Source organism: Cupressus sempervirens, chromosome 11, assembly GCF_028749045.1.
Source record: "Cupressus sempervirens isolate cs-2001-9-10 chromosome 11, ASM2874904v1, whole genome shotgun sequence".
In the NCBI taxonomy this organism is placed as follows: domain Eukaryota; kingdom Viridiplantae; phylum Streptophyta; class Pinopsida; order Cupressales; family Cupressaceae; genus Cupressus; species Cupressus sempervirens.
The window spans coordinates 811,446,569-811,470,199 of NC_143128.1; positions in this window are offsets into that span (position 1 = coordinate 811,446,569).

Below are 23,631 nucleotides of genomic sequence, written 5' to 3' on the forward strand. Positions count from 1 at the left end.
AACTAGGAAAGAATCAGCGAAGAAAACCTAGCATCGTCCCTAAAGTTTACATGTATGTATATATTAATAGCAAAAAATTACAAAGGGTTATCACCCATCTAAAGATAACCCACTCTAAACTTTTGCATAATATAGATACAATAAGTTTGGTAGAAAATAGATTTAGAGCAGCAACATAAGAGATACCCCCAATTGAAAGAAGGGTAATTCCAAGATGAACCTTTAAAATAATGTTTTACAATTTTGCCCAGTCTATAAGAACACGAATAGAGGCGCTAGAGACCAACAAAGGGAATTTCGTAGCCAAATCATGAAATTGAACTATGAACTAGCCAATCTAAATCAGAATTTGGCACACCGATAGAATCCCAAAGATTTTGTTCCAGTGGTTGTGGAGTTACAGCCAATGCATTTAGCTGAGTGGGGGATGAAGCATTATGATGCAACAGCAAGTAAATCATGGCCATTCCAACTGACAGGATTCTTTCCACCACCCACTCACCCAATAACCATGGATTAGAAGGAAAATATTGTTTCAAATAATTGATCCTAAGTAGAATTCATCTTGAATTTTTTTTGGATAGGAGACAATGCAGTTGATATTTCAGCTAACCTAATTCATGAAGACATGGGTCAAACTAATGAAGGTTCAATTCTACTGAATGAGAAAAATGTAAAGAAGACTATAATTGAGAACACAAAATTAACCTATAATGGTAAAGGAATAGTCATAAGAAAGATAAAGCAAAATGATGTGAAATTTTTAAGTAAGATTATGTCTACTAAGTTATATTCAAGCTCTAGAGATGACGAAATAGCAGCAAGATTTGTACATGTAGTATACAATATGTGTATTAAGAATACTCAAGTGAATGTATGTAAAATATTGAGAATCTAGTTGATTGGAAATCTTGGAAGGACAACAGAATTTTAAAATGGATGGTTAGATTTTAATCTTTGATTACTTACATGTTTTCCCACCTTTTGAAGAGATTTCCATCAATGCCTCTTGCTAATTGGAGCATGCAAAAATGTACTATGGATAGTATCACATATTTGTATAGGAGAAGGCATCCTATTAGTAAAATTGAGAGAAGTAAGAAGTATACCAAGATCCATGATTAAGAAGTATAAAGATGAAATATGCTTTATGGTTGACAGGTATTTTACATATATGGGGATAGTTGCATAGGTGGAATTCTATATGTCAACCCTCTTGGATATGAACCAACTAAAGAAGAAATTGAAAAGTATGCTCAAATGATTCTTAAATCATAATCATATCCTAATAGTGCAAGGTTTGGAACTTGTGAGGAAAATATGCAGTTAGCCTATCAAGATAAGATTGAGAAATGTGCAAAGATAAAGGCTGAAAGTACAATAAAGAAGATCATGAAAGATATTGATATGACCCCACAAGAGTTTAACTAGCAGTTAAGAAAACTATATCTAGAATTAAGTGAATTGGATAGGAGAACATCTTATTTGTCCCACCATTGGTAGCAGTAAGCCCTAGCTCTACATCATTAGAATCAACACTTTCTTCTATGGGAGTCATAGTTACAAAACCATAAACTAAAGCATCTTCTACACCATATGCAACATTTGCACTAGTGCAATCAAAGTTTGTCTCACCTCCATTGGCTATTTATCCTAGAGAAGAAGAAGATGTAAGTATAGTAAAAGTTCAATCATCTACATGTGAAGTCACAAGAAGGTTTGAAATTTTAATGGAAGTAAAGAAGAACTAGTTGAAAAATGCAGACCTAAGAGAGTAAAGGAAATGGCAACTAGGTCAGGTAAAAGATAGAAAGTAGTTGTTTCTTATGAAGACAAGAAGAAGATGAGAGGACAATTTTCTACACTAGAGATTCAACCACTTCAACAAGAAGAAAAAAGAAATAAAAAGAAAGCTACTTGGAAGCATAGAGTTGAGAATCTTAATGATTCAATACTAAATGAAGGAAACCTTAAAAAGTTGAAGTAATTTAATGATAGGTATCTAATTTATGAGAAAAGAACTTAGATGTAACTATGATATAGTATATGATAAATTTCAAGAAACCACTTCTTACAATTCATGGTGAACTATCTAAGGAACAATATGATAGACTAAATGAGGAAAGGTTAAGGTTGAATCCAAAATAGAGGAAGAGAGAATAGTTCTAGGGGGAGGATCTAAGTCTACAACCCCTATCACTTTATCAAAGGCAAATGAATATATTATGATGAAAGATTCATAGGAAACCACATCACAAACACCACAAATTGTAGTAAGTATAGGCACTACAAATATTAACTGCACTAAAATTATTGTTGATACATTAGAAGATCCTTGTAAGGATTATGGAATCACTTTTGACAGTTTGGTTGGGTATACTAGATCTAAGGAAGAAAAATAGAAGGAAGAAAGAGAAGTTTAAAGGAAAGGAGAAGAAGAAGAAAAGAAGGAAGGAGAGGATAAGGAGAGTGAGAAGAAGGATCTAGCTATATTGATAGATCAACTTAAGAATGTAAATGAAAAGTTGTAACTTGACTAGAAAATCATAGTACAAGAGACTTTCCATTTTACACCATAGTTAAAGCATGTAGAAATAGAGAAGGAAACTTCTACTAGATAGCAAGAAGATGAAGGAGTACAAAAAATGGATACTACTAATGATCAACAGGTGCAACAATTAGTTGATGACAGTTAGAATGTTGTAGGGATACAATTGGTCACTCCAGTTAAGGATACAAGAAGAGAAATACCAAGTTCTTCTAAGTCTCCACTAGAACTATTAATTGCTAACATGATGAGCTCTATGCCACAAACACCATCAGAGGATCCTAAAATGGAAGTTCTTAGTAAAATATCAGCTTTGGTTACTAGAATAATTGTGGAGAAGAGAAAAAGAATAAAAGGAACACAAGAGATTGTAGAAAAGGTGACAGGGAATATGGAAAGTTTAATGAACATTTAGATCACTGAAGATAATCCACAAAAAAGGTAATAAAATTCTTGGAAGAATTTGATAGTCATTATAAGACTATGATTGAAGTAGATATAGTCAAACCACAAGTTAAGCATGATCCTAACATGTACAAAAAAGTATATTAGAAGGTTTAAAATGGCCTACCTCAATTAGATACATGCATTAAGGAACTACAAAGATGTGTACATGAAGGAAAGGAATTGCATGAGAAATATGTGCTAGCACATGAATATATGAACACGTTCACATCACAGATCAAAGGAAAAGATGATGATTTGAAGAAAGTAATTAGTAAGATAAAGAATGTAGATGCTCAAGTGACTCACTTGGACAAAATGATTATCAAGATTCATGATGAAAGGAGATTGTTAGAGGTTAGAAAACATCAAATATTGTAGAGCTTCTCTTTGTTAAGAGAACATATATTGTTGCAGATTAACCCAATTCAAAAGCACTTGGATGACTACTTGAAGGAAAAAATATCATATGAAAATTTTACATATCCATACTTCCAAGGAACAAAGTTGGCATCCTATGGACTATGTCCACTCATTATAGTGATAGATTTAGTCCAAGGAGCATGGAATGAAGGTGTATCCAGCTTGAAGAATAGTTTTGTTGATTTCCTCTCATAGTAAAATAATTCATCAACATGAAGAAAAGAAGGTAGACTAAATTTTTTATTTTGTAATAATTTTTTACTTGCATTAGTCATTGATGTCAAAGGGGGAGTGTAGTATGGAAAATTGTATATTGTATATGTAAAGGAAGACATAAGATAGAGTATAATCAAAGGGGATTAATATGTATATTAGGAGATATAAGGATGTAAAGATGGAAAATAGAAAATGGTCCACATTTTGAAATTTTGTAAATGGCCATGTGAAAAACTTCACAAATTTTGATTTTTGTAGTTTTTGGGACTTAGCAAATTTTCCCATATGTCATCATTAATGTCAAAGGGGGAGATTGTTGGAAATTTGGCTAGGTAGATAGTTTGGATTGTAATTTTTTGCAACACAAATTATGTATTAAGTGTTCAGATTATACAAATGAAATTTTGGTTTGATAACTAGAAATTGTCTAAGTATCACATAGTTTATCAGTCAACACAGATACAATTTTGGCTTGCAAAGTTGATAGACAGTGAGTTTTATTATGTGTAGTTGAGAGAAGAAAGTATATGTTATAAGGAACTAGCATGCAAGTGCATGAGTCATTATGAACAATACAAATAGAGTTATTGATGATTTAGTGGTTACAAGTGTAGACAGGTAGAATAGGTCAGAGATAAGGCATTGGATATTTTAAAGAATTGTTTTGTTTAGCAAAACAATTGCTTAACCTATTAGGAATGACATCCTATATGTTAAACCTAAGTGATCAAAGGTCAATTTTGCATTTTGGAACATGTGTGATGGTATTAAGGCTAATAGTACACGATAATGTGTTATAAAGGATAAATCTTTAAATGTGAAGTTTTGTGATGTCTATGACATTGAAATGCTATCATTTTGTGATGTGAATTTTGTGATCAGAACAATATGTTGGTGTTTGAAACTACTAAGCAACAAAATGCTCAATACCATAATGAAAGTGCTCAAATAATCTAAAGATTAGCCAATTCTCATAATCAATTACACAAGTAAATCATTTGGACCCAACTTCAACGAAATCGAGGATGGTTTCCTACTCTTTAGGCTTTGCTAAACCAAGACAGGTATACCTAGGGATGATTCTAAAGCAAACCATTGTATGAAATTATCTTAGTTTCATTCTAATTTTCATCTTCTACCCTTAGGCATATACAAAATTTATCAATTTCTTTGAAGCTCTCAAATCTATATGCATCCCCTATAAGCAGATCTGGTCATAAATCTCCTATAGTTTACAACTATTCTTGGAATTAGCAACTATCTAAGACTCAAAAAACTATATGTAAATGAGTGGTGACCAGCATTACAACCTTGAACAAAAATAGAATAAGAATGATTTTGAATTTATAATAGTTTTAACATGTAGAAGCAGAATTTACTCTCAATCATCTCTAATTTATAAGATCAGTACCTTATCCATTGGGCATAAAGAGTCACTTATGGGCAAGAAACCCTGTTCAATTAACTTGTAATTGAATCTATCAGCTATAATCACCCATTTCCAATCTTACATGATATCCTCTTCATAAACTCATGAATTCTATTGATCTATTGAAGTATTTACATAATTCATTGAATTAAAAGCAATAATATAACCAATATACACCCCATCTAGAATGCATTGAACCAAATGAACATTATCCAAATGAACTCAAAACTGATAAACTCATGAAAAGAAGATAGAAAATAGTGACATAGATTTGGTGAAAGTATCCTTTTATATTATCCTTTTTGCTGACTAATACAATAACCAATAAGAACTCAGTAAAGAACCCAAAAGATCATGTTGGTTCTGCATTTCTATTTGTTATTAGAAGAATACATCACTAAAAATAAACTCAAAACAACTACATATGACAAGACCAAATGTACTTTCTTGAGAAACTGAAAACCTAGAAAATTTTTGGACCATCACAATGCCTTGAGAACTCATTTATATAGGCATGAGTTGCAACAAGAAAAAGGAAAATGTGATTTGTAGGTGTCCTTTACACAAGAGATTCAATACACCTATTAGAAAAGACAAAACTATAAATAACAGAAAGACATGCAGAACAAATATTCCTTTGTGGGTCCCTTTTTGTTACATTTCTTCATTCTAATTTGGTTGCTACTCTGATTCCTTCATGTATGCAACTGCTAATCCCACCAATGATGAAATCTCTTCTGATGATTACAAACTAACCTCAACCTGTGGGTTTCACCATCAATATACTGTACTGTGAGAGTCACTTTTACTTGTCACTATTCCTTAGTTATATTAGTATCTTAGGGTTAAGGGATTGTCACTTAATATGAAGCATCATAGATTGGAGGTAATGTGGTTGTCAAATATAACAAAATGGGCATTTTCTACTTTCTCAACCATACTTGCATTCAAAACCATTCCTCTACCAAAATATGTCCTCTTTTGAAAAGAAAGACATGCGTTAACAAAAGGGTAGAGTAATTATACACATGAAACTCATGGGTATAAAATCTTCTTCACCCTCTCCAAAAACTCTATACAGGGCTCTATATATCACTATTACCTTGGTATTGAAGTATACTTTCTTGAAATTTTCTTTAGAGAATGATGTTATTGCTGACATGATTCTAATTTTTCCAAGTTTACCCTTTGTTCTTTTCACTACCTTAGTGGCTCGATCACAACTCTTTGCCATAGTCTCAAGGAGATCATAATCCACAAAAACACCTAGGATAACTAATCTTCCTTGTCAAAATTCCATATACTTGCATGTCGAGCAAACAAATTCCCCTCTGCAAACCATCTTTTGAACAAGTTTAAAACAATTTGCGAGGTATTAGCATCCCAGACCCAATTACCTTCATTAAGTAATCCCTCCGCTATCCACAACCTAGGATTTGATGAGTCCATTGGAGGCATTTTTTGACTATATCTTGTAGTATTGGAGCACAACAAAAAAAATATAGTATAGTTACTTGCTTGAAGTTATTTTTTATTCCTTTCTATAATTCTGCAACTTCTCCATGAACAAATTGCTTCGCACACTTGCCAAAATCAATACAATCTTCTCATTAATTGCTTCTGCTCAGAAAAGGATTGAAATCTCTATTCACATAAGGTGGGACTAAGAAAATATTCTATGTTATACTCTATTTTTTACACACGCAGAGCTTTCACATCTAATAAATACATAGAGTGGCACCACCTTTTGTTCTTAAAACTACGCAATCGATCTTCAAAAATTTTGTGATCAAGGGATGCTAAAAAAAGTGACAAGTATTCCACTTGACAAGTTGTCTAGTAAATCCAATGAGAACTAACCATGTATACAACACCCTCCCTAATGGTATCTCCATTTGGATGCACTGGCAACTAAGGACATGTGTCGACAGGTTGCTACCTCGCTATAGATAAAGAACAAGCACCTTGTCATAGCAAAGTAGCAATAGTCATTGATTCAAACTTGATCTTGTGGATGACATGCTACTACATTGCTTAGAAGAATGGTGGTGGGCCCCATATTCACTCTCTCACTGTACATACCCTTCGAGCAACTCTTTATAGCGAGATAGTGAAGGCCATTGATCTAAGATCAATTCAAGGGTAAAGAAACTGCATGAACCTCTTAAGATGAGGTGGACCCCATATTTGCTACCTCACATAGAGTAAACTACACACATCTTTTTTATGGTGAGATAGCTAGAATCATTGATCTTAGCTTGATCTAATGATCAGAATCCCTCCTGCATTTTATGAATGGGGCATGGGTCCAAAAGACTAATGATGTGATAAATCCTGCACAGCTGGTGAAATAAAAACCATATTTTAATTCCAGTCATCTTTCCATGTTGCTTGGGTCCTACCGTATGCTCATTTCATGGCAACTCGATATGTTACTAATAGTGAGATGCCTAAACTTTTTGATAGCGAGGTAGTGAGCTCTAGTGACTTAACAAAACTTGGTGCCAAAAAGAAAAATCATTTCACATCACAATCACCCACTTCATGGTTCTGACATGGCAATGATATCATCATTTATTATGCCACTTGGGACTCTTAATGACCACCAGGAAGTTTGATGGCTACCGTGACATGGGTTTCTAGGTTGATAGCTACCTTTCTATTGGTAAAATACTTGAATTTCCTAACAACGAGGACACGAGTACTAGAGCTTGAAATATTTCTAGGATCCTTGGTTACTTTTCTAGCTCAAGTACCAAAAATAAAGTACACATGATTAAAAACCAATGCAAAAAAAATTCGTTCACTGCCTTCATTTATCTGGGCACCACAGCTTAGTTTAATGGCAATCACTATGTCACGATGGTCACTTCACTCACATCTTGTTATAGTGACAAAATGGTAGCCATCAATTTTGGCATGATCAAGTAGTGCTTCTTAAAAGGAAAAAGAGATGTAGGGCATGAAAGCTAAAGAACCTAAGGTAATATTCAAAAACTTTAAAATGTTTGCACCCGAGTTTAAAATAAACAAAGGAGACCTAGGGTTCACTTAAGGTATTATAATGGCTGTGTTGAGAGACAAACATTGAGAATTCAATGGATTTCAACAACACATGAATTAGGACATGACTAGGGTAACCTAAAATTATGAAAATTCATAAAAAAATGCAATGACCTAATTGATTCTTCACCAAAACTTCAAAACTTTTTTTTATATTGTGAAAAATTAGATCAACAATGGCTCTATCTATGGATGATAGACTACTTGAGTCTATCTAAGAATTCAAAATCTATGGAAGAGCAGACCACATACTTGACTTTCTAAATGACAACTTCTTTAGAGAGCACAGAGAAACACACAGAAACAAGAAACCAGACTATACAGAGAAATTTACAAGGATCTACAACATATACACAATGTAGAAGAACACATGGAAACCCTACTACTATTCATGGAAAAGCATATATCTTAAGAAAAATATCTCTTCAAGAATCCATGAACTAGAAATTCAAGAATATCTCCAATTAGATCTCTCAAGAAATATGAATGTTCTCCATGTGTATCACAAATGTTATATGGGCCAAGCCAGATTGGGTCAAATTTACCATGCTTTCCTTTATCTTCCACTCTAGCATTCCACATTAGTACCATGTCACCTATTTTGAATTTCCTCTCAATGGCTCTTTTGTCATATAAATCCTTCATTTGTGATTGCAACTTGGCATTTTGAATAGAAGACTCTTTCCTTGCTTACTCTAGTTGCAATATATCATCCATTCTAAGTTGCATTTCATCAATGATATCATCTTCATATAACTAAAAAAATGTATAAATCTCTTTTAGGTTTTTTGTGGAAGTCTAGCCTGTATACCATAAACTAGGTCAAATAGAGCACATCTAATGGCCTTTTTCATAGTAACCCTATCAGCCCATAAGGCTAATGGAAATTTTGAATCCTAGGCTTTCTTATTTTCTCCTAAAATCCTCTTGATGATTTTTAATATACTCTTATTACTTGATTCTTCCTAACCATTTCCTTGGGGATGATAGGGTGATGATGTGTATGATGTAATGCCATACTTGTTACAAAAAATTTTATATTCCTTTGATCTGAAACACATAGCATTATTAGTTACAATCCTCTGTGGTATCCAAATTTGGTCACAATATTATTTAGAATGAAATTAATCACCACCTTACTTGTTGCATTCTTAGTAGGGACTACCTCAACCCACTTGGTGAAATAATTAGTGGCTACTAAGATCCATGAATGTCCACCATTGGATTTATTTATGATCTCACCTATAAAATTAATTCCCCATTGTTAAAATGGTACCTGCACTTCAACTGGTCTCAATGGAAAATTCCCAAAGAATTTTAACTTTCCACTAAACCTTTGACAAGCATCACAAACTTTTAAAACTCATGAGTATCTTTGAAAAGTGACCACCAAAAACTAGCCCTGAGAATTTTATGAGAAGTGGTTTTAGCCATTTAATGACCACCACACACACCATGCATATCTTTCAGAATTTTTTTAGACTCAATCTCATCCACACACTTTAAAAGTACCCCTTCCATATTTCTTCACCACAATTGACCCTACACTATAACATACCTTATGGCCTGTAACTTAAGGAATCTTTCTTGATTGTCTATTAACTCTGATGAAGATTTCATATTTTGCAAATAATAAATTACATCTTTGTACTAGTCAGAGATATCCATATCACAAATATTATCCTTGCAACTATCATCAAGTTCATTAATTTGGTTTGCCTCTAGATTGGCTTCTGTCATCAATTTGGCCAAACCTTGACCCCTAACTAGTTTGGTAATCTGAATATCAATATTAAACTTTTGTATCCTATTAATCCATCTACACCTCCTACCAGATACCTCTTGTTGTGAAAAGATGTCCTTCACAGCAGTAGTAGGAACAAAACCAATGACAGTAGTTCCCACTAAGTAACATTTAAAAGCCTTGACTCCTTTCACCAGTGCATATGCCTATTTTTCATTGATGTCATACTTAAGTTCTACTACTTGCATAGACTTGTTGAAGAATGCAAAGGGCTGCTCATAACCTTCCTCATTTTTTTGTAACAATACTGCAACAACAATGTGAAATGAGGCAAAAGAAAATATATGCATTGGTTTATCATAATTCAGAGCTCTAAGAATAGGAGCATCTTTAGTAGCTTGCTTAATTTTCTGGAATGCAATACTAGGTTCACCATCCCATTTTATCTCATATCCTTTCTTTAGCATCCTTGATATAGGCCTATTGATTTTTGCAAAATTTGTCACAAATCTCCTAAGAAAATTGATCTGTCCAAAGACTGATTGAATGCCTTTAACACTTTTGGGTTTCTGAATCTTTTCTATTCCTTCTACCCTTTTAGGGTCAATCCTCACTCCATTCTTTCCAACTAAATGCCCTAGCAACCTTCCTTCAGTAACACCGAAATTACTCTTCCTTGGATTCAAAGAAATAACATACTTAAGGGCTTTGATAAATACCTTTTCCAAATGTAGGCAATGATCATTCTCATCCTTGGAATAGGCAGTGAGGTCATCCTAATATACAACCAAAAATTTGTCAATAATATCAGCAAAAGCCACATCCATAACCCATTGAAAAGTAGCTCCAACATTAGTAAGCCCAAAAGGCATCTTGACATAAACATAAGTACCCCATGGAGTAGTGAAAGTAGTCTTGAACTATTCTGATTCTTTGACAACCACTTGATTGTAACCTGAAAATCCATCCATCATTGACATAAGCTCTAAACCAATGACCCTTTGCAACATGGCTTCCATATTTGGCAATCCATAATTATCTTTTAAGGAAGATATATTGAGATTTTTGAAGTCAATATATAACCTTATCTCTCCATTTTTATTCCTGACAAGAATTAAATTAGATACCCAAGAAGAATGGCTAATAGGCTTTATGATTCTTGCATCTCTCAATTTGATTAGTTCCTCCTACATTTTGGGAGCCAAAGTCGGATTTATTGGTCTTTGTTTCTGCCTAAAAGGTTTGGTATCTGGTTTCAAAGGGATTTCATGCTGAAAAAGATCCCCCCTATAGGCCTTTAGGTCATCATATAACCATGCAAACACATGTCTATACTTCCTTAGTAGGTCTATCAAATCTTTCTTGATTTTAGGAGACAATTCCTTACCAATATACACCTTTTTAGGTGTTTCTTGAGTTCCCAAGTTCACCTCCTCCAAATCTTTGGCATTATATTCATTATTATTCTTTTGTGGCCTGTCCTGGTTGTCAAAAACTATTTCCAAAACAACTAGACTCTTAGGGATTTTATTTGTCTTCAATTGTACAACTTCCTGCCCAAAAAGGGCATCTTTTCCATCTATATTCTCTACATCAGCTGCACAATCAATTTCTTGTCATGACAACATACTATCACAATTCAAAAATCTTAGGATATCCTTATCATCTTCAAACACTTTCCAATTTTGAGCATTATCAGGGATAGAAGGTCCAGTTTGAATCTTAATCTTAGACACACTGGCAAATGTAATATCATCAAGTTTTATTGCTATGTTTTCTAGAAAGTCTGCCATCTTATTATTTGTCCTATCTTTCCAAATTATCCCAAATGCATCAAAACATTCAATCATATCCCATACTACATTTCTATACTATTTTAACCTTTTTTTTCTTTGATACATAAGCATTTCTTACTTGGGATACCTCCAATTTAGAATCTCCTACAACATGTAAACACTTTATCCCATGCTTATGAGCTAATCTAAGACCTAACAATAAAGCCTCATATTTTTCTATATTTTTAGTACAAGGGAAACTTAACATAAAGGAGAATTTGTATGTTACCCCAGCTAGAGATATTAGAAAAATGCCTGCACCAGATCCATCTTGATAGCATGAACCATCAAAAAACATAGTCCATAGATCACCCTTGTTTGTTTTTGTGTCAGCTTCCATTTCCATCTGAGACTTGTGATTGGATTTCTTCAAAGTTAAAACTTTAGCTTTGAATGCATTAATATCTGTATCCACAAAATTTTTCATATTTTCTTCTATATATTCCTCTATCATGTATATACTTTTAGGCTTCCTATTGACTTTTATCAAATTTCCCTCAATATTAAAAGTAGCAAATGACAAATCACACTGTAGACTCCCACCCATGGTAGTACTCCACTTTCTTGATAAAAACATGTCGTATTAAGGTGGAATGTTAACAACCAATACACTCATTGTAAGTTCTTTGTTAAGATAGGCTATTAATCTATATGGCAAAGAATTTATAGTGCCTATGACTATAACTTCTCTTTTATCTGTAGCACAACATCTTCCTTGAGTAGTATCCACCTTTAAGCCTAATGCCTTCATTATTTCAAAAGGCATCATAGTAGTGGAAGCACCAAAATCAATCATACAATTTTTTAATGTTTTAGCATTTACTAAAATGCTTAAGAAAAATGGTTCAACATTTCCCAAACACTGATTTATAGAATTATCCAAAAACATTTGAGGAATTTGAGACACAACTACTTCATCTTCATTGTCCTTTACCTTTTCTTTACTATTCTCCTTGGGACTATGGTTTTCATTGCATTCATGTCTCACATTTGTACCAATATTCCCCAACCATGCTAAAGCTTTATTTCTATGTTTAGGGATTCTTAACAATTTAGATAAAGGAACTTTGACAGTGATTTGTGATAACATTGTAATCATATCTATAAAAGAATTAGATGGGCTATCAATGATCCTCTTATCATGATATTTATCAAGAATACTTACATCACCTTGGTGAATTTTATCACTTGTAATGATTTATTTTGGTATCTTCACATCTAACTTCTTCAAAACACTATTTGGGGACTCACAAACTTTAGGATTATTTTCCTTCTTTGGTTCCCACTTTTTATTTCCAATCTTAACCTTCTCAATAGGGATATCTTTAGGCTTCATAGCTTCCCTTTTTTTAGGATTAACTCCCTTTAAAAATATACTAGCCACCTTATCATTTCCTCCTCTTTTAGCTATGTTTCTAGTCTATACTTGAGCTATCATGTTTTTCTTCCCTAGAGGGCTTTCTTAAAGTGATTTTTTCTTTGGCACTTACCATGTTACACATGGTGTCTTCAACATCACTCTCATAAGAGAAAACTTGTTGTTGCACTTCATTTTGAAACTGCCTTTGCTCATTTACATCTTTTTCATAATCCTCACAGTTAGAATAATCATAATGTGACTCGAACATGTTACACCCTATATCTTCTCAGTTTTCTTCATGCTCTTGACATTTTTACACTACATTTTGATTTCTAGGGAAAGACAAGGCTACTACACAAGATTCAAGAGCATGGGGCAATTGACACACAAAACACCATATAGGTTCAATGGAAAATTCAAGTTCATCTACTATATTCTCAATTTTTTTAGATAAGGGATCAGGGGTGACCTTATTGTTAGTACTCTTGGGAGGAACATTGGGCTGACCATCTTTCCAAGTGGTAGTATAAGGGAAATTTTGCAACCTATTGTATCTATTGATATTTGACTAATAAGGGGCCCTATTTTCAGTGGGATTCCTATCATTTTTTACCTGAGGGATATTTAGAGTCTTTATAGCATTTAGAACTTGAGCTATCTCACTAGGCTCTTGCTTCTTCCCACATATACCTTTGTTATCCTCCTTTGTGTTTCCCTTATTTCCAAACAACCTAGGATCATCTCTCTTACTTTCAAGCCTTCCTGAAATCCTAAAATTATTTTCTACATTAATGGCAATTCTAAAAGCATCTCTTAAAGTCCTAGGCTCTTTATCCGTAAGTTGGTATGCCATTTTACCATCAAAAGAATTCAAATAAGTAATCAAGCATACCTTATCATCTAATTGCATGGCCTGCATTAGCTTGTACATCCTCTTCTAGAATCTAATGTTAAATTCAGTGACAAATTCATTAGGTAACCTCTTAATATTATTGAATTCACTCAAAATGTAGCTCTTATTTTTCTTGTCATCATACTGTTCCTTGAAAAAGTATTCAATATCCTTTCAATCAACAATAGATAATTCAGGAAGTCTCTTGAACCATTCTCTAGCATCTTTAGTTAAGGACTGAACAAACAACTTCATAATAACATCCTCAGCCTCAACCTCATAATCACTCATCATATCAAGAAAACTCCTCAAATGATCTTCACAAGTTATAGCATTGTTCCCAGCAAATTTAGGCAACCTTTTTCTCATTTCTTGTGGAATAGGATTAGGGTAACTAGGGATTCCATCAAAACATATTTTCCTTTAGCCTTCTAATTGGATAGGTATTTTATGTAAATCAAGCTTAGGATGATGGTCAATATCTTTCCTAGTGTTACCCAAAGTATTACTAGTGCTGGCATCACCAATAGATTTGTTAAGATCTATTTTATGTGAAAATGAGGATGAGAAAGGAGCAAGTACCTTAGTATTATTTTGATTTTCATCATTAGATCCATCATCATCTTTAGTCATAGCTACAAACTGCCTTTTAGCATTCTCCAAGAATTTGATCTTATTGTTTATCTCAGCTATGGCTACTTCATTTTTTGCAATCTCCAATTTCTTAACCAGGGCATGCTTCTCTTTTCTCTTCTTCTCCAGCTCAATATCTGAAAGTGACATGGAATCATGGATCTAAAAAACTTTTGTTAGTTCATTAATCTTAACACCAATACCCTTTTGTTTCCCCTTATCTTTAACCTCAATAGTATGCCCTATATCCTTTGCTTTGCTATTGTTAGCTTCTAGAGCACTATAGTTTTTAATCTGTTGTATTACAAGTCCTTCTAGGTTCAGGTTCTAAGTTTCCAACAGCTTTTTTTCTTGTATTTTATGCTGTTCAACTTGACCTATAATATCTGGTTGCCATGCCTTAGCTGCTATTTCATTTTTCTTCTTTAGGGTGGCAATTTTCCTAGGTAATGTCTATTTTTCTTCAAAGGCTTTTGTAATCTTTTCCTCCCTTTCCTTTTGTAATTTTTTATTTATGGCTTCTTTCTTAGCAAATTGCATTTTTAGAACTTCAATCTCATCAAGATCTAGGATAGTAAACTCAGAACTAGCAATTTTCTCATCATTGAAAGTTTCAAGATCTAGATGTTTCAATGCTAATTCTCCTTGAGAGTAGTCAAACAAGAAAGGGTTTTTCCTTCATTAAAAATATTATTGCTATTCCTTTTTTCTAAACTGAGTGTATTATGCATCTCTATAGTCTCTTGGCATATCACTTTAGGTGTGCTAAAAAAGTCATCATCAGATAGTCCAAGATGGGATCTAGAACTTTGCCAAGATGATTCCCTTTTCATAGTAGAGAAATGAACATTCTCTCCCCTTATTTCTTGCTCTCAAGGATGGTCTTCTCTTTGCATCTGACATCTTCTCGTAGCCCAATTCTACCTTCCCCTAGTCTAAGGAGATCAGTTTGTAATTTGATTCTCAAGTTTTTCCTTATATTTTCCCGCGTGTTTCATTTGTTTTCCATGATTTTGTGATAACAAATCTTCTAAATAATGACACTAGTAAAAAAATTTTGATTCACCACCCACCCTATCAGAATGGGAAATTTTTTGAATGGAACACAATTCTTTCACTAAATTCCATAGACAAAATACAAATAACCCTCGAGACCACAGAAAATGTCTCAATAAAAACATCTACCTCAAACTCTACCCAAGGGAAACACTGATCATAAAGGATACACTAGTTTATGACATGTAAAGCATTATTCCCTAGTAGAGTCACCATTTTTTTGGTGTTTAAAATTACTGAGCAACAAAATGCTCAATACTAGAATGAAAGTGCTCAAATAATCTAAAGATTATCCAATTCTCATAATCAATTACACAAGTAGATCATTTGGACCCAACTTCAATGAAACTGAGGATGGTTTCCTACTCTTTAGTTTCTACTAAACCAAGGTGGGTATACCTAGGGATGATTCTAAAGAAAACTATTGTCTGAAATTATCTTAGTTTCATTCTGATTTTCATCTTCTACCCTTAGGCACATACATATTTGATCAATTTTTTTAAAGCTCTCAAATCTATATGCATCGCCTATAAGCAGATCTAGTCATAAATCTCCTATAGTTTACAAATATTCTTGGAATTAGCAACTATCTAAGACTCAAAAAACTATATGTAAATGAGTTGTGACCAACATTAAAACCTTGAACAAAAATAGAATAAGAATGATTTTGAATTTTTAATTGTTTTAACATCTAGAAGTAGAATTTACTCTCAATCATCTCTAATTTATGAGACCAGTACCTTATTCAATGACATAAAGAGTCACTTATGGGCAGGAAACCTTGTTCAATTAACTTGTCATTGAATCTATCAGCTATAATCACCCATTTCTATTCTTATATGATATCCTCTTCATAAACTCATGAATTCTATTGACCTATTGAAGCATTTACATAATTCATTGAATTGAAAGAAATAATATAACCAATATACGCCCTATCCAAAATGCATTGAATCAAATGAACATTATCCAAGTGATCTAAAAACTGATAAACTCATGAAAAGGAGATAGAAAATAGTGACATAGATTTGGTGAAAGTATCCCTTTATACTATCCTTTTTGCTGACTAATACAATAACCAATAAGAACTCAGTAAAGAACCCAAAAGATCATGTTGGTTTTGCATTTCTATTTGTTATCAGAAGAATACATCACTGAAAATAAATTCAAAACAACTACATATGACTAGATCAAATGTACTTTTGAGAAACTGAAAACATACAAAACTTTTGAACCATCACAATGTCCTAAAAACTCATTTATATAGGCATGAGTTGCAACAAGAAAAAGGAAAATGTGATTTACAGGTTTCCTTTACACAAGAGATTCAATACACCTATCAGAAAAGACAAAACTACAAATAATAGAAAGACATGCAGATCAAATATTCCTTTGTGGGTCCCTTTCTGTTACATTTCTTCATTCTGATTTGGTTGCTACTCTGATTCCTTTGTGTATGCAACTCCTAAGCCCACCAATGATGAAATATGTTTTGATGATTACAAACTAACCTCAACCCATGGGTTTCACCATAAATATTTTGTATTGTGAGAGTCACTTTTTCCTGTCACTATTCCTTGGTTATATCAATATCCTAGGCTTATGGGATTGTCACTTAATATGAAGCATCTGAGCTTGGAGGTAATGTGGCTGTCAAATATGAAAAAATGGGCATTTTCTGCTTTCTCAATCGTATCTGCATTCAAAACCATTCCTCTACCAAAATATGTCCCTCTTTTGAAAAGAACAACATGCATTAACAAAAGGTTAGAGTAATTATACACATGAAACTCATGGGTATAAAATCTTCTTCACCCTCTCCAAAAACTCTATGCAAGGCTCTATATATCACTACTACCCTAGTATTGAAGTATACTTTCTTGAAATTTTCTGTAGAGAATGATGTTATTGCTGACATGATTCTAATTTTGCCAAGTTCACCCTTTGTTCTTTTCACTACCTTAGTGGCTTGATCACAGCTCTTTGCCACAATCTCAAGGAGATCATAATCCACAAAAACACCTGGGATTACTAGTCTTCCTTGATCAAAATTCCATATACTAGCATGTGGAGCAAACAACTTCCCCTCTGCAAACCATCTTTTGAAAAAAATTAAAACAATTTGCAAGGTATTAGCATCCCAAACCCAATTACCTTCATTAAGCAATCCCTCTACTATCCACAACCTAGGATTTGATGAGTCCATTGGAGGCATTCTTTGACTATATCTTGCAGGACTAGAGCACAATAGAAAAAATATAGTATAGTTACTTGCTTGAAGTTCTTTCTTATTCCTTTTTGTAATTCTACAACTTCTCCACAAACAAATTGCTTCACACACTTGCCAAAATCAATACAATCTTCTCATTAATTATTTCTGCTTAGAAAAGGCTTGAAATCTCTATTCATACAAGGTGGGATTGAGAAAATCTTATGTGTTATACTCCTTTTTTTATGCACGCAGAGCTTTCATATCTAATAAATACATAGAGTGGCACCACCTTTTGTGCTTAAAACTGCGTCGTTGATCTTTAGAAATCCTATGATCAAGGGATGCAGAAAAAGGTGACAAGTATTCCACTTGACATTTTGGCCAGTCAATCCAATGAGAACTGACCATGTATATAGCTCCCTCCCTAATGGCATCTTCGTTTGGACCTACTAGCAACTAAGGTCATGTGTTGACAGGTCGCTACCTCGCTATACATAAAGAATGAGCACTTTGTCATAGCGAAGTAGCAATAGTCATTGATTCAATCTTGATCTTGTGGATGACACGCTACTGCATTTCTTAGAAGAATAGTGGTGGGCCCCATATTCGCTCTTTCATCGTACATACCCTCCGAGAAACTCTTTATAGGGAGATAGCAATGGCTGTTGATCTAAGATCAATCCAAGGGTAAAGAAACTGCAAGAACCTCTTAAGATGAGGTGGACCCCATATTTGCTACCTCTCATAGAGTAAACTATGAACATATTTTTTATGGTGAGATAGCGAGAATCATTGATCTTAGCTTGATCTAATGATTAAATTCCATCCTGCATTTTATTAATGGGGCATGGGTCCAAAATACTGATGATGTGATAAATCCTATACAGTTGGCGAAATAAAAACCATATTTATATTCTAGTCATCTTTCCACATTTCTTGGGTCCCATCGTATGCTCATTTCATGGCAACTCGCTATGTCGCTAATGGCGAGATGCTTATACTTTCTAATAGCTAGGTAGTGAGCTCCAGTGACTTAACAAAGCTTAGTGCCAAAAAGAAAAGTCATGTCACATCACAATCACCCACTTCATGGTTCTGACACGACAATGATATCATCATTTATTATGCCACTTGGGACTCTTAATGACTACCGAGAAGTTTAACGACTATCATGACATGGGTTTTTAGGTTGATTGCTACCTCGGTATTGGCAAGAGACTTGAATTTCCTAATAGCTAGGACACAAGTACTAGAGCTTGAAATATTTTTGGGATCCCTAGTTACTTTTCCAACTCAGGTAGAAAAAACAAAGTACACATGATTAAAAACCAATGTGAAACTTTTTTTGTCACTGTCTCCATTTATCTGAGCATTACAGCTTAGTTTAATGGCAATCGTTATGTTGCGATGGTCACTTCACTCACATCTTATTATAGCGACAAAAAAACAACCATCAATCTTGTCATGATCAAGTAGTGCTTCTTAAAAGGAAAAAGAGATGCAGGGCGCGAAAGCTAAAGAACCTAAGGGAATATTTAGAAACTTTAAAATGTTCGTGCTCGAGTTTAAAATAAACCAAGGAGACCTAGGGTTCACTTAAGGTATTATAATGACTATGTTGAGAGGCAAACATTGAGAATTTAATGGATTTCAACAACACATGAATCAAGGCATGACTAGGGTAACCTAAAATTATGAAAATTATAATGAATGAAACCCTAATCAAGAATGCAATGACCTAACTGATTCTTCACCAAAACTTCAAACCCTTTTTTATATTGTGAAAAATCAAATCAACACAATCAAAGGTAGTATATGTGAAGATTATAGAGTGAGCTACAAAGGTGAAATTAGATATTGAAGATATTAGTATTGACAAGAGGTTTTTGTATCTTTATCTTTTGTGTACTGAAATTTATTGCTTGTTTGGACAATGGGCTCATCTTGCACACACTGTATAATTGTAATAGAATCCTAATAGGGTCAATATCTTTCATAAGGTACTTTTGGTTGGTGGATCATTTTTGGGTACCATCCCCACCAATGTTTTCCCTTGGCCAAGGTTTCCCTGGTTAACAAGAAATGGTGTTATGAGTTGCATTGTGTTACTTTTATGTTTACTTTTTAGTATATTCACATGTGTATATTTTGAGGTTATAGAAGATATCCATAGTTGGGAAAAAATTTGTGAAATACTGACTCATCGACACCCCCCCCCCCCCCCACCCCACAAAAAAAAAAAAAACTATTTTTAACAAGAGCTACTTACCTAGAGGTTCCATAAAATGACACCTGGTGATCATTTTCTTTAAATTAATTATATTTTATAACTATCTTACAATAATTGTGAATCATAACTCTTTGGAATTATAGAAAATATTGAATAAAGAATAGAAAATAATGCAAGAAAGAAAAATAGTTTTTAAGAATTAGTTAGGACAACTGAACAATTACTTGGAGGCACTACATATGGTAAATAGATGCATGAAAGAGGGGTTCTTCTTTTCTGCACAAGTTAGGTGGCTATAGGGAAGAAAAGAAACATTTTTATGAATGTTAATTATAAGAAGAATATGAGAAAAATAATATTTTTTTACTTTATTTTCTAGATAGCTTGACAGTACTACAAAGGCAAAATAATCATGTGGTTATTTTATTTTGTTTTTGGAATAATGAGTAATTGATAGATCTATCAGATCTTAAGGTCTAAATTTTTGTTTCTTGAATTGTAATTGATCTTGTGGTCATATATTTTCTATTTTTGAGAACTCTTATGTATAGCTATGTAAGGTGAATAAATCTATTGATTTATGTTCTCATGTTATGTAGATTGTTACATTCAAATTCCTTCAATTTCTCTACAATAGAGGAGATTTAGTGAATGATCTTGTGGTCATTTATTAGCTTTCCCCTAATTAATCATGTATAGAAACACATTCATTTCATAATGATGAATAAATGTTAATAAGTCTTTGTGTCTTTAGGTTAAAGACATAACTACGGTTTGATTCATTGAATACATTTTAGAAGGGAGTTGAGCTTTTGATGTTAGTCACAAACTATACCTTGCATTCAAGCATTTTTTAGTCATCTCTTGAACAAAAAGGAAAAATATGTTTACTAATTTATTTTTGGTGACTCTACTAGGGACTTGGAAACAAAGATCGATACCTAATATTTGGTTCCTCACTTTTTAAAGTATCTTTGCATATAGGAGATTGGTTGTAGTGCCTCTCATGTTTGTAGTCTATACCTTGTTATATTTTGATTCGAGAGATACTTGTTACTCATGTTATTTTTACATTTGAGATGACCTGATGTCATATGTTATACTTTGATTTCCAATATCATAGATGTTAGATTACTATGTTGTTCTATTGATCATATTTGTAGGAAGATGTCATTTTGAGATGACAATACATTTTATGATGATATTTGGTGATCTGATATTTGGACATATCTCTGATTATGTTATGGTTATTTACTTCATACTTGCTTTGTGATGCTTTATGCGAACATGAGTGATGTAAATGGATTATTTTGATATAATTGAACAAATGGTTAAATTAGGTTATTTAATGCATTTATTGCTTTGGCTACATTATTATATGCAATTGCACTTGATCATGTGGTTTAGTATATAGGATTTATATCCTTGGCAGTGGCACATGGAGTTAGTCATATTTTACCAATGTCATCCCTGTATGGTTGATGTATCATATTTAGTTGTTAAATTAAACCTTCCAATGATTTGATTAAAGCCATATTCATTTGTATTATGTGATTAGACCTGTGAACGTATCTATGCATTTAGAGGGTCCCATTGTCCTAAAAGTTTTTAAGTAATTTCTGTGATTTTGGGTTTTTGGGCTTTATTTTTAGTGATTTTAATTTTTGGTAGCTTTGCCATAGATGAATTCTAATTACTTGGAATAAACCTATTTTCATTTGGGTTGATTCAGGGTTTAACTAGGTTACCTAGTTATTTACTCTAATTGATTATTCACTCGAAAAGTGAATAAGTATCCAAAGAGGAAATTAATTCCTCACTTGTCACTTTCAAAAATTACAAATTTGAGAGCTTTATTCCAAAATCCTCTTCTAAAAGATTGTGTTTCTACTCATTGTGAGAGCTACGGGTGTGGGATCTTCACAAGATTAATCTCATTGGATTTAGCTCAAGGAGACCTTGGTTTGCCATGACTTACAACAACTTTCATGAGATATTTATTTTATCTGGCTGATTCTCATTTTAGCCCTTTTGGTTGTTAGGTAGAGCTCTCCCATTTTCATGCTGCAACTTTGTTTCTATTTCTATTTATGAGAACTATTGTTCCCCTTGGTTTATGATTGTTAGTTCTGCTCAGTTGGATGGGTATGAACACTTTCCTAATTTTTGGGATGAGGTTTAGGGTTTTGCACCATTATGCTAGTCATTTTTGCATACGGTGTGTGAATCCAAATCTTATTAGATTTTGTGGCTTCTGTGCCCTAAGACCAAATGGGTTTTAATTTCCAAGTTTTTGAGATTTGAGATTTTTTCCCTTGATTTGTATGTCACCTAATTTTCTTGAGTTTTCTTGGCATGATATTGGTCATGGATTTGGATCATCTATAGGATGTTAGTCAAACCATTGTTTCACTTTTCTATTGCATTGGGATGTGTGCCACATCCATCCTCCTGAACTTGTATTCGATTGAGTTTTATTTTTCTTGTGTTTTCATTCATCCCTTGTGTTATGATCTTCATGATGGTGGTGCACCACACACAAGCATGCGCACATACATTTGTCAAGTGACTTGTGAGGCCCAAACTCCCATTTGTATTTCAATGGAGTTATGTTCATTTGGGGTTGGGTTGTGAATATGCATGCCTATGGGCACTCATCATTGGATGAGCATGGGTAGAGTAGGGTATCACCATGGAGGGGCCTTCTATCTCGTAGCCTGGTGATCATTATGCCCCAAGGCTTGGCAGAAGTTTTAAATAAGTGATAACTAAATAAAATACTAGGTAATAAAATTGAGAAAATAAAAGGACATAGTATGAGAGCCTTCCATTGGGAAGTGGAATTGCATGATATCTAGCTTGGGCTATTCGATGCGAAGCAACTTTCCATGTAGTGAGCCCCTACATAGTTATCCATTGAGTATCTAACTAGGACCTATTATACTTGTATTGGTTTCAGTAATCTTTACTATCTGGCATGAGTATTAGCCATGGACATTTTCTTTATGTGTGTTTGTGGTTGGATCATTATCTCCATCAACATGGTGGGAGTGGACCTATGGGTTTCACATGGTTGGGAGACATAGCTACTTATATCACTACTAGGGACTAGTATATAGAGATAGTCTATTATTTCAGTGTGACTAGTGCTTGGTGTTTCACTTGGTATATTTGGGATTCTAGAGTATGCTTCCTTGTGACTTATGCTATCATTGGAATGCTTGCATATCATGTTTAGATTATGTTAGTTTAGTTTATGCATTCCTATTTTATGATATTTAGCAGATGATTAGATGATGTGAATTACTTAGTTGGAATATCTATTGCTTTACTAGATTAGCATGTTAGATTACTTATTCTTATGTTGTTATTATGCTTTAGTAGTGATGCCCTCATAAGATAGCTCTGACTATCTAGTTGCCATTTTGGAATGTTACACTCAAGGGATGGTTAGGGCCTTCAAGGTCTAATGATGCTATTATAGTTGGGAGGAATAACATGTGAGTTTTGTTATGTTTTCTCAATGCGATGTTTCTTTCAATACAT